General features: G+C 45.7%; 1 protein-coding gene and 1 long non-coding RNA gene across 2 annotated transcripts in view; one reads left to right on the forward strand and one right to left on the reverse strand.

Annotated features, from left to right (window-relative positions):
• Nucleotides 1–16239, forward strand: part of LOC146784224 (myoferlin-like) — a 3625175-nt gene that overhangs the window by 1242878 nt on the left and 2366058 nt on the right. The window lies entirely within an intron of this gene.
• Nucleotides 2352–16239, reverse strand: part of LOC146784225 (uncharacterized) — a 137503-nt gene continuing 123615 nt past the window's right edge. The window contains exon 3 of the long non-coding RNA XR_014970657.1: nucleotides 2352–2431. This is a non-coding gene — a long non-coding RNA (uncharacterized LOC146784225). The remainder of the gene's footprint in view (nucleotides 2432–16239) is intronic.

The following is a 16239-nucleotide window of genomic DNA, read 5'->3' on the forward strand; positions in this document are numbered from 1 at the left end:
AATTATGACTTTAGCGGTGTGGGAGCAGGACACCATGCCAGCGCCCTGCTCCCACCCCGCCAAAGCCGACTACCAACTGGATTACAAGTTGTAATCTGGGCGAGCGGTCCTGTGGCGCGAGTTAACGGCGCGGCCTTTCAAAAGCTCATAAGAGAGCCTTATAAAGGCAGGACCGTACGTCCGCTGCAGCGCGTTCCAGCACATCACGGACTATAAAGTCTGTGCCGGGCTGGAAGTGTGGCTGCATGTAGACAGAGGGGCACACCATGTGCTCCTCTGCATGCATCCCTAGGCATTGAGGAAACACGGGGCCCTGCAAGGCCCCCTAGGTTTTCTCAACTCCAGCATTTTCTTGGTGTGAGAACTGCCATGAGACTGCTGGTGGTGAAGAAACTCGTAATATGCGTGGTGGTGCCGCAGTGGGACCACCAAGCATATTGCGGCATCAAGACCGCTGAGCCAGTGCCAGGTATCGCGGATCCCTGGCTGTTGCATCAATCCCATGGAGGTCCAACCACCATACTCATAATACGGGGGTCGGACTGCTGGTGCGGCGGTCTCTGACTGCCACCGCACCTCCACCACAAGTTTGGTGATCCTATGGATCGCGAAAGTCGTGATTAAGCCCATAATTTTAATATGTTTTGAAACAAAATTTGATCCATTTATTCTTTTGTGTTATGTCATATTGGCTCACATGTTTAATATTGTTTGTTTATAATACTAACTCACAAATGTGAAGTTTGGAACATCCACTGCATCATAAGTGCATTTTATGCTATGTCACTTGTAATAGGGGGGATGTAACATCCTTCACAATTGTGACAGAGTATCACACCTGACACAAATATAACTTTTGGCCTGTTTGGTACAACTGACCCTTAAAAAATCTAACACAATCATGCATAATTCATTTCAGACAGGCATGTGTCGGCTCAAACAGTCCTTTGTAAGTGCTCAAAAATATTTTGGTATCATTTTTAACAAATGATTTTAAAAATATATCATGAGACACCTTATGCAAAACTTACACCTTCAAGAACTTTTCTTGTGCATTGTTTTGTTGCTGTAACTAAAAATTGTTATTTAAAATGAAAACACTAAAAACTCACCACATTCATTCTGCTGTATTTCTTTCAGCTGACCATCAACCTGAGAATAGGCTGCCATTTGGGGGGTCATGGTGAGGTGCACACGCTTAGAATGTTGGGAGGACTGGCCGAGCAGAACTTCTGCTGATTTCTTGGTCCAGCATCATAGGTACTCCCATCTCTTACGGCAGTGGACGCTGTGCTGCTTGTAGACCCCCAATATCCACACCTTCTTGGTGATGGCCTTCCAAATATCCTTCTTCTGATGGGAGCTGACGTGTGTGGATACAAAATTATATATATTTTTGATTACTTGTTGTCTTATTGTTTTGATGTAACACAATTTTGAAAACTCAACCATAAGCATTTAAAACAATTAAAACAATATAGCTTTTTGTTTTATTTTTTTTATTGAAAAAATATATTTTGAAGTACCTGTTGAGTAATCTTATTTCATGCTATGCACCTATTCTAATCCAGGCCAGTGACATCATCTAGGCTGAGTTATTTGTTGGATTGTAAAAATTTCCCATATCGTGTACACTTATGTAAGTGGGTACCTTGCACCAATCCAGACAGCTCTTATGGTGAGTTTAGTGGTCTTAAACAACCTTAGAACGCTTTCTAAGTGGTAGCTGTGGAGAGCAGCCTTCAGGTTTAGTCCAGAAGGAGTGTAAAGCATCTTGTTTTACCAGAACATAAACGTGTAGGTATAGATTAAGTGAAAAAGAACCACACAGTGTATTTATAAAAAATATGTATTTATTATAAGACACTCACTAACACATACAGATATCTCCTAGCAGGAGATATACACAATGCACACAATACTTTTCAATAGAAACAGGTAAGGAGCACGTAATACACAGTGGTCACCAGGGGGAGACCAAACCATATACCAAAATAGTGGTATGCGAACCACTACTCAAGTCAAGCTTATACCCAGAAGACGTAGAAGTGCTAGGTACCCAAGGAACCACCAAAGGTAAGTAACCAGGAGCCCCACGGAGTCCGTGTGCAGAGTGGGAACACGACAACAGGATCCATGCAAGTTAATGGGTAAGTCGCGGGTGCACAAGATTGGTGTGATGTTCCTTTGGACACAGGAAGTGGAGATATCCAGAAGCTACAGTGTGGTAACAGCTGAGGTGGGAGATGTAGGTTTGGGCTGAGTGAGACTCACTGCAGCTCTCTGGCCAGGCAGACCAGATGAACCAGCCTGCTCCTCATCATCCAGACTTGCAGGAGTGAATTCCTCACTGAAGGCTTGTTTCTGGTCTGGAGTGGAGGCGTTATCAGTAACATGGGAGATGGTTGTCCGCATACTCTGGGTGTTGGACCTATAATAAATTACAGATTCATTTTATTTTACGTCTGGGTTATACATCAAACAAGTTTAAAGCAAAAAATAAAGCAACCTAAAAGGAAAAAGAAAATATATATATAATTATTATACCTTTCAGTAGTCCTCCAATAAATTACAAAAAAAGTTTAAATTAAACAAAACTACTTCAAAAAAGCAGTAAAATGATGTCCTGAAATTAAGATAATTATGAAAGTACATATACAATATACCAAACATTCAACACAACACAGTAGAGAGGAGAAATGTGAAATAAACCATTCCAAGGCCTAGCAGGGTAAAATTCAGAAAATTAAATAACTTAAAAAGATACATATCATTAGTCATCATCTAAAAATTGTAGAGTACTTGGCTTTTTGCCTGGGAGATCAATATCATTAAATACAAACTTTCTTGTTCAAGCAATTAATTATTATTCATCCAACAAGATAGAGACTGTAATAATATGCACGATGCCGAGAGGGTTTTTGATCGCTCACAGTTGGAGGTCTTGTTCGCGAACCTACTGTGTTTTGGATTTACCTCTAAATTAGTAGGGCTGCTGAATAACCTATACACTAAAGCTGAGGCCAAAATTATGATTAATTCCCAAGCCGCAGGACTTACTCCTATACGAAGAGGTACAATTCGTACCAGGTGATTTTTGCTGTCTTTGTAGAACCTTGGGCGACGGCCCTAAGACAAGATACCGAGATTCGGCTTGTGCTTTCCAGTGGCCCCAAATGAAAGCTGTTTGCTGATTATATTATTCTTTATTTAACATGCACAGCCAGTAACGTTCAAAACACCTTCGCTAAAATACAATCCTTTTTGGATATCGGATATAAGAATAACCAGGCCAAATCAGATGTTCTTTTGTATCAGTGTCCACCTTCAAATTTACCTATGTGTATGCAGAAGCATTTCTCGGCTACTCGCCCTATAAGATATTTAGGCATCTTTGTCTCTCATGACCTTCTAGATCTATTTAAGTTAATCTACATCCCTATGCTTAACAAGGCACATTCAAAATTAACCATCTGGCATAATTTACCGTTATCCTTTATAGGACGGGTAGCAATCATCAAGATGTCGAGCCTTACTCGTTTTTATTTTTGTTTTCTCTAATATTTTGATCGTAGTTTGACAATCTTTTTTTTATTAAGGTTGATCAAATGATTTCTTGTGGCAAGGAAGCAAGGCCAGCACTAAGCTCACTACAATTCAGCACTCTATCAAGGATGGATGCTTGGCACTCCCCCATATGAGCAAGTATTATTAAGCCGCCTTTTTAGATTGGCTAAATCATGCCACTACAGAGAATAGCCCATCAAACTGCTTTTACTTGCAAAGCATGGCCATTGAGTCCGACATCCAGCTTCCAGCCTTTTTAAAAATTCCAAAATTGCCGAAACATTCCTGATATAAGTTCCCATTTCTAGTGGTTAACAAGTTTTCGCAACTCCAAGAAGATTATCAGTTCCACATGCTGCACCCCCACATGTCCTTCACATCTAACATGGGCTTCAATTGGAATTCCATAGAGCCTATTATCAAGCCCATTATCGGCGCTTTAGCAGCAGTTTTCTGCCGCTAAAGCGGCGATAATTTTATCGCCTGTCTTGATAATATGCCCCCTAGTGTCTGAACCCTGGTCCATCAGTATTCTGTCGTGGCTCTGTGCTTCTGGCGGGGAAATGTCCTGAAAAGAAACTAATGTCAGTGCACTGGGGTGATGCCTATATATGTAGGCACCGCGCACATCACTTCTAACGCAGCTAACGTGAAGCCAAACAAGGCTACCTACTGGCTGGCGGATGTACATCTCAAAATTTTCCATATCCAGTCTGACACCTCAAGAATATTCCCAGGTAAGGAAGCAGCAGCTAGAGTCTCTACCAGATAAAGCGTTACTGAAGGTAAATAACTTGATCGTTGATGCCAAAGTTTTGTTTAGACACCTGTGGCCGGCATTATGGAAGGTTCAGGGTGCGAATACTGAGTCTGCTTAGTCTCGATTGCATCCTATGCCTCTTTAATCCACCTTCAGGCAATCCCTCTCTCTTTATCTCTTTCTTTAAGGTTTACTGGTTTTCCATCTTTCTTTCCATCATTGCTTTCTCTATTTTTCCATTTTTCTCGTGAAAATCTGATGTGGAAAAATAAGTTCCAGCTCCCAAAAATAAGTGCTATTGGGCCCCACCTGCAACCATTGGCTCAAATTAAGTACTGGCTTTATCTAACCAGTGGCTAAATATATTTCTGAATGCGACCATGCCAAATGCCATTGTTGACATTAGTTTTCAGTTAATTACTGTAGGAAAGTGGAGTATTATACAGTGAGGCTGCTTAGGCTTCACTAGGCAATACTCTCACAATGCCACAAAATAGATCCTTTTGTCTCACACTAATAAGTCCTTAGCTCAGTCCTGGTAGAGTGGCATAGAGCAGTCAGATTTTACTAGAGGAATCTGTGTTAAGCATTTCAAAATACCAACATGGACAATAAGTAATTGATACGACTCGAAAGACATCCGAAATCATTTGATAAAAATAAAGCATATTTTTATATAAATTTGGACACCAAAATGAACACAATCAGATGAGTATAACTGGAGTTATAGATTTTAGAAGGAAAAATAAAGCAGAGCAATTCACTACTGGAAAACTTTACCATTGTGGTCAATGGGAAAAAGCACTATTGACAATTGGTAGGGAGTAAGTGATGCAGGTCTCATGACCAGGCCACAACTGTCAGTTCAATTTTACCAGGGTTATAGAGCCCGGGTGCAGAGTTGCTCTGGCTGTTCCTGCTGCTGAAGTGGGCGCTGCAGGGGAGCTGGTTTTACCAGTTAGACGGTGCTGATGAGTAAACGGATGCAAAACGTCAACAATGAGGCAACACTAGGTGGTTAGTTGAAGGTGCTGCGGAGTGCCCCCGAGTTACTGCGTCACACAAAGGTAGTGGCAGCCAGACTGGCCACCAACAAACCTTGGCAGCGGTAAGGTCAGCTTGAAGATATTTTGACATCCGGAAATCCGGGGGAAACGGTAGCCACCGGATACTTGCTGGAGGTCAAGACTACGTTTCCCACAATGCACTGTATCGTTTACTTTTGGGCGATCCTTCGGCGGGCTCGTATGCCAGTGATTCTTTGGTAATGGGAGCGTGCTTTACCTTGCGACTGCAAGGGACTAGTGCCACTAGTCTAAAGGAAGGTCTGGAGTTGCCTTTGGCTCTCAAAGCATTCCCTCTGTCTGGGGTAACCAGTCTTTGGTCCAGTACGAGTTGTAGTCGTGCACTTGCAGGGTGATTGCCACAGGTGCAGAGCATCATGCCTTTGTTTTGTGCAGGTCCTGAAGTTGCAGAGTAGGGTCTCTTCTTTGTCCGTTGTTGCAAGTCGAATCAGATGTTAGGTCCCGGTGCTAGGGGAGCCCCTTAAATCCTACATTTAGTGTGGGTGCAAGTATCTAATTGGCTACTAGCCCCAGCAGCTAATCTGCCCCTGAAGTGACCCCATCTGAGGGTATGGGCCAACTTTGCTACCCAAAACCCTCTATTCTGCCACTTTTAAAAATGGCTGAAACAGATTAGTCTGCCCACCCTAGGGGTGTGGCTAGCCTTCTGGGGGTGTACACCTCCTCACTACCTAATTGTCCCACCTTCCCAGGTGCAGATGTGCCAGGGGGTCAAGGGGATGGCTGTTTCCTCCTTGGGGAGGCAGCCTGGTTGCATATCAGAGGCGGTGTAAGCTTTGAAGCTCACCGCCTTGATGTGCTACTTCACTAGCCATCCAGTCATGGAAGGAGGCGTCATCTCCTTCCCGGCCAGGCCTCTGTTTTTTACTCTTGGGAGTGGTCCTGGCAGGGGGTCGGATACCTGTCTTAGGGGCAGCAGCTGCAGGCTGTCAACCAGGGCACATGAAAGGCTGGGGCAACCAGGTGGCCCACCTCTAAAGTAGCCACCTGGGCGCATGTCAAATCAAACCCGACATGGTAATCATGTCAGAGGTGATTAGACAATTTGTTTGATACCAAGCATGGCTAATTTCAGTAGGACCGTAATGGAGGGTGCCCGGGTGCCAGCCCATATTATCCTATGGCCCTGCTCCTGGGCTCAGGCAAGCTACCTTAGGGGCGACTGGCATATATTAAAAATAGTGCTGTGACCTTGCCAGTCACGGTGAGGGCAAAGTCGAGTTTGAGCAGCTTGCACTGCTCTTGCAGTCTGCAATGGCAGGACTTCTATCATCTGTTTACTTGGGTCACTAAGGGTGACACAAACAATGCATCTGGCCCTGGTTACCCATTTAACTCCCATGCCCTGGGTACCCCGGGTACCAGTTACCAGGGACTTATAAGGGGGTTTAAGTCCTTGCTAGTTGGAGTTGCCAGTACACATACATCATTTTTAGGGAGACAGCACTGGCACTGGGGCCTGGTTAGCAGCCTCTGTGCACTTTCAGAGCCGTAAACTAGCACCTAGTAGTCGAAATGGTTACAAAACATGGAGGAAGGGCACCTGCAGAAAGCCTGCTTTTTTAAATTACTTTGGACAATGCAGTCATATCTGAGCTTAACATTAGACTTTGGAACACGCAGGTTAATGATTGCGCTGGGTTTTGTGATACGACCTCTTTCGTCAAACCAAATACCAAAGTATTGATACAATGATGCCCATTCCCTTTTTACCTTGTGCAGAAACCAACATAAATTTTTGTTCGGAAGAGTTTGGGTTTGAGATATTAATTTTGATGTTAATTATGTCACGGTAAGATGATAATACGATCTTTGTGGCCCAATTGGTGTATGGTCTACTATGATGGTATTGTCTACATATTGTAATGCTCTAATCTTTATTCCTGACGTGTTTGAGGAGAAAGATCTTGCAGAGACAAGTGCTGGACTAAAGTCTGCCAGATATAGGTTAAAAAGTAATGGGGCTAATATGCAACTTTGCTTCAACCTTTTAGTGCTTATTTGTTTGGACGTTACCCACTCTATTGTTATTTTAGTTTTCACCCATGTTTCTATGTAAAGACAAATTATAGTTTGTCAGCAGGGACAGTGGAACTCTATTTGGTTATTTTGGTATTTACAGGAGTCCTAACTTTACTACTATTAAACTGAGAAAAATCCTAATTTAAAGACTTTCGGTATTCACAGAAGGCATTTAGGAGTCCTAAAGTTAGGACTCCTAACTTCTGTGAATACCGAAATGAGTAAGTGCCTTCTGTGAATACCAAAATGAGTAAGTGCCTTCTGTGAATACCAAAATGGTAGTAAGTTTAGGATTTTGTCTTAAGTTAGTTCTGGGAATCGAGCCCCTAGTTCTTTGTTCAATAGTTTCACAAAGCATTTTGGAAGCATGCTGGAATACCGTATGGGCTTTAAGCCCCAGTGCTACTAGTTGCTTTACTGGTATTCTGTATCTTTTCTCATTTTATGGGTAAACCATTGCCATTTGCCCATGATGGGCGTTGCCATATGATCATTGATTCTGATTCATCTTTGTTTATATTGCTTTATATGCATAACTTTTTGAAATATCCTGCACAATTTGTTGTAGTGATGTTTATATTATTGTTATCTTTTTTCAATGTTATTTGATAGATCAGATGCCTACATTTCCTTGAATCCTTTGATTTTGCTACTTTGTAAAACTTAGTCCATTGCTTCTTGACACTCGCTTATCTCAAGGAGTTTTATGACGCCATGTGTCTCATATTTGTGCTGCCTGACCCTATTGGTGCGCCTTGGGTTCCCTACCAGCGGTTCCGGCCCTGGTGCTGATGCTCCCCCATGGATCCGATGATAGATCCGGACTGACGCCAGTTGTACCTTTGCGACCTTCTCCTGCACCAGTCATAACGCAAGACACCTGGTGCTGCAGATACTCACCGGCGTCACCAGCCCCATTCTTATCCCCGACAGGTTCTGGGTCGTTTCCTCAGCCCTATTCTAAAAGGCTAGGATTGAAGGAAGAGCGGGAGGGGTCACTGGACCCTTTCCAAGGCCAGCCTTACCGCAACATAGACTGTGAGAAATTGGGTGAGGCCAGCAGACTGGATAGCTCTTGAGATGCTGGCCTGCTTTCTCCCTCTTCTGTGGCTACCCTCAGCCATCACCCTGCACCGGGTGACCCATCTTTCCTCACCATCCATCCTCCTCCCGAGAGCTTGGTGGTACAAGCCTTTACCTCCCAAGGTGCATTCCCTTCCACACCTCCATATAAGGAATCCAAGAGGCTGGAAAGTTGGGGTAGGAAAATATTTCCTTCCTTGAGCCTTGCATTGCGGTCAGTGAACACTGCATGTTCATTGTGCCATTATTTCCACACCTTGTGGGAAACAGTTGCGCAAGTGCTGCCACAGGCCTCTCAGTGGCCACTCGTCGCCAGTCTGCCTTTTGCCCCTTTTGTGGTTACGGAAAAGGCTTTCAACCACGCCAGCCATACCCCAGCCACAAAACTGCAAGTTCAGCAATCTCTGTGCGGCCGTGGGTGCGGCTTGTTCTGGCCCCGTGGGTCGGGTGACCAGAGGTCGGGTCAGTCCACAAGGCCCCCTGCAACGTCAGCCTCCAAACCTTCCAAGTTAGACCCTTCCAGATCATGGGCGGCCAGCTAGTGGTGGGATCAGCCTCCACCTCCACCACTGGCAGGACATCATGTTGGACAAGTGGGTTCTTCCTTGCAAGCCCTCAACTAATTCCTCAAAAAGGAAAATTTCAAAATGCTCACTCTAGCACAGGTATTATCTCACCTGGACTCAGGAGACTGGATGGTAGCGTTGGACTTGCAGGATGCCTATTTTCACATTCCCGTCCTGCCTACCCATCGCGCTACCTGCGGTGTATGGTAGGCGAGAAGCACTTTCAATTCACTGTGCTCCCCTTTGACCTTACCAGCGTCCCTCTGGTGTTCACCAAGGTGATGGCGGTGGTTGCAGCCCATCTGCACAGATCAGGGGTGCCAGTCTTTCCCTATCTCGACAACTGGCTTTTGAAAGCGAGTTCACCCAGAGTGTTGTCTCCCACCTACAGACTACAGTGAACCTTCTGCATTCGCTGGCTGGGCGATGACTGGCTTTTGAAAGAGAGTTCACCCAGGGTATCGTCTCTCACCTCCAGACTACAGTGAACCTTCTGAATTCACTGGGGTTCTCTATCAATGTGCTGAAGTTACACCTGACTCCCTCGCAAGCGCTCCTTTTCATCGGAGCTGTTCTGGACAAAGGGCAGTTTCTGGCCTATCCTCCTGCACAACGAGTCCAGGCTGTGATACTAATATTTCAGCCTCTATCCTGGATTTCGATGAGAATGACTCTGAACCTTCTGGGCCGCATGGCCTCCTGCATCCCGCTATGGACACATGCCAGATGGCATATGCGGGCTTTGCAGTGGGACTTGAACTTCAAAGTTCCAGTGGGCGTAGTATTGGGAGAATCTCTCTGACATGATCCAGATCTTGGATGGAACTGCACAGGACCTGCAGTTGTGGCTAGCAGACTGCAATTGGGTCAGAGGCAGAACCCTCTCACTTCCGCAAACAGACCACACAATAGTGACAGATGTGTCACTCCTGGGATGGAGCGGCCATCTGGGAGAGGTGGAGCAACTTTCTGGAGCTCCGAGCAATTTGCTTGGCATTGAAAGCCTTTCTTCATTCAATCAAGGGTAAGCTGGTTCAAGTGTTCACGGACAATGCCACCGCCATGTGGTTCTGCAAAAAACAGGGCTTGGTGGTGTTGTGGACCCCAAGTCAAGAGGCCCTGCGTCTCTGGACGTGGCTGGAACAGTAGAGCATTTGCTTGGTGGTTCACAACTTGGCAGGTTCTCAAAACGCCAGGGCGGACAAACTCAGCCGTTGAAGCCTAGTGGATCCCGAATGGTGTCTCCATCCATAGGTGGCACAAGGTCTCTTTCATTAGTGGGAGAGCATTGATTAGATCTGTTCACCTTCGCCAAGAACGCGCAATGTCAGCAGTTTTGCGTGCTGAAGTTTCCAAGGCGGCACTCGCTCTGTGACGCTTTTCGTCTCGAAGGGAGCTCATGCCTCCTGTACGCTTTCCCACCAATACCACTCCTGTACAGAGTGCTCAAGAAGATCAGGAAAACCGGGCCCAAGTCATTCTTGTGGCTTCGGACTGGGCACAGAGAGTCTGGTATCCTGAGCTTCTCCAAATGAGCACTGATTCTGTGATCAGATTGCCCCTTCGGGAGGATCTTCAGTCGCAGAAGCAGGGGAGGGTCCTGTTGATAGCATTCAATCTTCCTTCCAAAGTCTGTACTGTTAATTTGGCAGCCAGGCATCCTTCTACCAAGACAGTGTATGCCTGCTGGTGGCACAAATGTGTAAAATATTTTATAGAAAGATCTAATGATCCTCTTTCTGCTACGCTCTCTCAAGTCCTTCTCTTTATGTTGACCATTGCCCAGCAGCAGGGCTCTGCTCTGGCCACTCTAAAAGTGTACCTTTCAGCCCTGTCTGCCTTCTTGAGACTGCCAGACCAACCCTCTTTATTTAAATCCCCATTGTAAATAGATTTCTTCAGGGGCTTGTACATATGTTTCTACCTGCCCCTTTCATAATGCCTCAGTGGGACCTTAATTTGATTCTCACCTTCTCATGTGTGCTCCATTTGAATCTCAGCACAACTGCCCCCTCCATCTGCTTACATTCAAGAAAGCCTTTTTTGGGGCAATAACATCTGCCATGAGGGTGAGTGAATTGCAGGCTCTGTCATCCAAGCCTTCTCACCTGACCCTCTTCCTTGATAAGTTGGCCCTTCGCACTAGGGCCTCTTTCTTACCCAAAGTGGTAACAACACTCCAGATGGGTCAATCTGTCACCTTGCCCACTTTCTATGCTCCTCTGCTTCCCTCTAAAGAAGATCAGTGACTCCACCGTCTGAACCCAAAAAGAGCATTGTCATTCTACCTTGATGCACTAAAGAGTTCCGAGTGGCTGACCAACTCTTCTTGGGGTATATTGGATCAAAGAAGCATTGAGTCATTCATTCATCCTCTGCGTCAAAATTTGCTATACTCTGACCAAAAAGCAGCCTCCTGAAGGCTTAAGGGCTCATTCCACCAGAGCTAAGGCTGCTACCACGGCATTGCAACATGCTGTTCCAGTTCTCAATATTTGTCAGACAGCAACGTGGGCACCCTGCACACGTTTACCAAACACTACTGCCTGGATAGTAAACTCTGAACCGATGGCCTTTTTGACCGCCTTGTCCAGCAGGACTTCCTGGTCAAAACTTGTCCGCAGTCCCTCCTCCAGGGGTGATGTTGCTTGGGTACCTTCAAAGGTAAGGAATCTGTGGCTAGATGTCTCTATCAGATGGGCATGTTACTTACCTTCGGTAAAGCCTTATCTGATAGAGACATGATCTAGCCGCAGATTCCTTAACGACCCACCCATCCTCCCCTCACTGCGGACAGATTTTGAGGGTCAGAGCTGACCGCCCTTTCAGGGCCCTAGTTGTTCAGAAGCACACCAATGTCAGTGCACTTCATGGCTCTGCGCTTCTGACGTGGAGAGTCATGAAAAGTAAATGACGTCAGCGTGTCGAGGTGGTGTCTTTGTAGGAGAAGAGGACATCACAACAGCAGAGACAACGCAGATGATGTTACCTACCGGTGCACAAGGGTATTACTCGTAGAAAAATCTTCCATTCCAGTTCCAGTCCGACTCCTCGAAAATTCAAAGGTAAGGAATCTGCGGCTAGATCATGTCTCTACCAGATAAGGCATTACCGAAGGTAAGTAATTTGTCTTTTTGCAGCTCTTACTTCATGATTCAATTATATTAGTAAAGTAGGGATCCAGCTGATCAGCAGCTGCATTTGCTTGAGGCCAGATTTTAGTCCATGTTGTCGTCTTCTGTTGCTGCCCTGATCTTCCACCTTCCATTTTCTGCGGGTTTACGAGGTTTGGTTGTTTTGGGCCTTCTAGAGCTTGACTCCCTTTTGAGGATTTAAGTTTACCCTTGTCACTGTCAGATTCTAGTCTATGTTGAGCTGTTGGTCTTTTGGCCATTTGATGGCCAACCCAAGTTTTAAATACCATGGTGGAATGTCTAAGAGAGCACCATGGCCCAACAAGCCATAACAAACAAACACTGGTGAAGCCTGCATCAACACCTTCCAAGCAACAGTAGGCCAAAGTCACAGTACCCTATACCAATACCTAGCCATTCTAAAAAGAAAAAAAGCTACTAATAGAACACTATTTAACAGAAATGAAACCTAAAAAAAGAAACTGTGAGAAGTTGGCCTGATGTATGATGTCACTAGTTCTAGTGTACACCTTATATCAGTCCAAACAACCCTTATGGTGATTGGTTGTAAAGTCAACCTTATAGACCAGCTATCCTAGTGGTAGCATGGACAAGAGCAGTCTTAGGCTAAACTCTGTATGGCATGTGAAGCCAGCTGTTATACTATTTGTAATCCCTTGAATACCAAATGAAAGGACACCACAACAGATATATATATAAAATAAAGTGTATTTATTCTAGTCAAACCCTCAGCACTCTTTATGAGATTAGAGGTAAGTACAACACAGTCTTATTTAAGCATACATTAAGTCACACAGGTAAGTAATACAGTTAGGCCCTAGGGGCCACGCAAACCATATACTAAGTAAGTGGTATAAGGACCACTGTCACGGAAATAGGATAGGCCTAGGCCTAGGGAATCGCTGGGGCTACACTATACTACCCAAGGTTAGGAAGTGGGAGGCCCACGGGATTCAGGTGCAGAGTGGAAACACTCACGCGTAATGCGTATAATCGAGGAAAACAGTACAGTTTGGAAATAAAGAGATTTAGGACATTTCTGAAGTAACTAGGAAGTCGAGACTTGAAAACTAGACACTAGGATAGTCAATACTCTACTGAGCACCGGAGTACCCAAGTTACCTAGCCCACGGGCTGCGAGTGCATAGGTGTGAACTTGCGTCGGGTTTCGTCGTCGACTCCTATGGATGCCTGAAGGAAAGTTGCTGACAGGCAGTCAGTGAAGAGTGTCCGGTGGATCCCAAGGCGGGGATCGAGAAGGAAGGAACCTGCAAGCAGAAGGGACAGAGTCTAGGTCACCAGCCAGGAGCCGGGAAGGGACCAGGAAGGAACCAGGCGATGTCGTGAAGTTGCAGGTGAAGAGGTGAAGCTTGTCGCAGCAGCCACGGGTACAAGGAGACGTTGAGGACGACCAGGACCAGGAGGCGAGCTGTCCCACAAAGGCTCTTGCTGTCGGCGGCGTCGAAGTCGAACTAGGACTCACCAAGCCTTGGCAAGCGGAACCCACGCAGGATGGAGGACTTGCTTCTGGTGCAGACCAGGAAGGTCTGGGGTGCTTCTCTTGCACAGAGGAGCAGGAGCCAGTCTGGAGGAGCCAAACCAGCAGTGGAAAGTTGAAGGTGTGTCGTCACAGAGGTTACTAGCCAACGGGCAAGCAACCGGACAGACGCGGCAAGCAGGAAAATGCAGAAGGGCCCCACGCAGGACTCGTGGAGTGTGGGGGGCTGATCTTCAGTGCAGATGGTGCTTGGGGTTGGGGCTTCTCAATCCCCAGTGCACAACCTCGAGGGTGCCTCAGAAGCTGCGCTGGAAGATACTCGCCACTTTTCCCAGGTAGCCGGTCCCACGACTCTCGTCGCCTCCACGGATCTCAGCTCAGCTGTGGATGTGGATCAGGGTCGGAGAAGTCTGGAAGTCAAGGCTCTGGTCAGGCTCTGCAGTCGGTCCCTCGTAGAACTTCAGCAAAGCAAAGGGTAAGTCTCTTGATGGTGCCTGTTTGCACAGGGTGGCCACTCCTTGGCCACAAGGGAGATTCTTCAGTCTTCTTCTTTCGTCGAATGTCGAAGGTCCAGAGTTTCTGTTCAAGTTGCAGGTTCAGGATAATCTACTTTAGAGGGGCCCAACTAGCTACTAATATACTGGGCTAGTGGGCTGGGCTACCTGCAAGGTCCCTCCTATGGGTGGGACCAGGAAGGGGAGTGGCTACACCCCCTTTCCTTTGTCCAGTTTCGCGCCAGAGCTGGGGCTGGAGTGCCCCAGCACCGGTTTGAACTGGACTATGCATGGAGCACCTTGTGTGCCTCAGGCATGTCTCATTCCTTTCAGCCCTCCCTGCCCCATTACACTAAAGTCTGTCTGGGGAGGTGCTAGCACCTCCCCAAGCAGGAAACCTATTGTCCAGGCCTCCCTGGCTGGGAGGGCTCCCAGCAGCAGGAGGTCAAACTCGTGTCTGTGGCAGCAGCATCCATTTTGTGATGCTGAGGCTTTGGTGAGAGTTAAACAGCAAAGTAGGATTTTAACATGTCTCTCCCTCTAGAAGGGAGGAATAATATCCTCATTGCCAGAAATGGTATGGGGGTATTATTCCAAAGTGTTAGACACCTTACACGACATGTTTTGATAAAGCCAAACCATAGATACCATAACCGTTTAAGATTATAAGGTACTTTAAGAGTATATGGTAGGCTATATCATAGAACAGCTATAAGGACATGGTTCCAAAAGCTGCAGACAGGCTCAGCTCATGCTAGAGCACCATCTCACATGTTACCAAGCACTCTGCCTCCAGGATTGTTAAGGCCTGCCATAGGAGTGGCTGATAGGTACACATGTGTCTATATTAAGGGTAGATATAGGTATACTATATCTAAGCAAGGGGTGATTACACAACCTTGCCCCAGCTGAGTGATCAGCCAGTTGTGTCTGATTGGAAGGCCAGACCAGGGGTGGCATAATACATGCTGCAGCCCCTGGGAGGCCTAGGGTACACCTATGCCCTGGGTACCTAGGGTACACTGTACAGGGTCCGATAAGGTGATCCTTACCAATTGGGTATGTACCTAGGGTACATGGAGTCCATTTTAAAGAGAGAGCAGACAGCCGGAGACCCTGAATGGCAGGATCTCAGGCCAGCTAAGTCGAAAAACCAGCTAGACACTAGGCAAAAAGTTGGGGGTAACCATAGTCAGATATCCACCTTCCTACAGAAACCATTAGCAGATCTCTTAATAATGACTAAAATATTTGCCCTTCTTGCTCCTCCTAATATTTGGAAAGGTAACAGAGCAACTTCTATTTGAACAGCTGAGTATATACATAGAAACCAAGTGTACAAGGCTGGCTTAGCATATGGTGCCCACTTATTTAAGTGGTGCACCTTGCACCAATCCCGGAAACACTTACAGTGATTTTAGTGGTCTTTGATAACCATAGAAAGCTCTCAAAGTGGTAGCTGTGGAGCAGTCTTCAGGCTTATCTTGAAGGAGTGTTAAGCAGCTTGTTTTACCATTTTAATCATGTAGTGTAGGTTAATTGAAAAAGAACCACACTGTTTATATAAAAATACTTCTATTTATTACACAACACTCACTAACACATTAGTATATCTCCTACCTAGAGATAAATGAAAATTAGCGACCAGAGGGTTGAGGCAAAGACAGTCCGCACTTATCAAACTATTAAATGGGAAGTCGGTGCTACTCCATAATTGGAAGGATCCAAATAAACATAAAGCATTAAAGGTGTTCCGCACACAATAATACAGTTGACCTGAGTACAAAGACGAGGGCAGTCTTGATGTACACACAGCAGAATTACAGATTCCACGATGTAGTTTTTTCCAAGAAAAGTTCTTTATTGTGTTTTTACAAAGATAAAAATCTAGTAGCCGACGCTTTTTGTCCCAAACTGGACTTTTTCAGGGCTCCTCAGTATGAAAACGTCTTATCCCATTCCAGATTTCTTTAAAAATTATTTCTGTCCCTTGGATATACAGTTATTAT

The sequence above is a fragment of the Triturus cristatus genome, chromosome 11 (genome assembly GCF_964204655.1).
Source record: "Triturus cristatus chromosome 11, aTriCri1.1, whole genome shotgun sequence".
Lineage (NCBI taxonomy): Eukaryota > Metazoa > Chordata > Amphibia > Caudata > Salamandridae > Triturus > Triturus cristatus.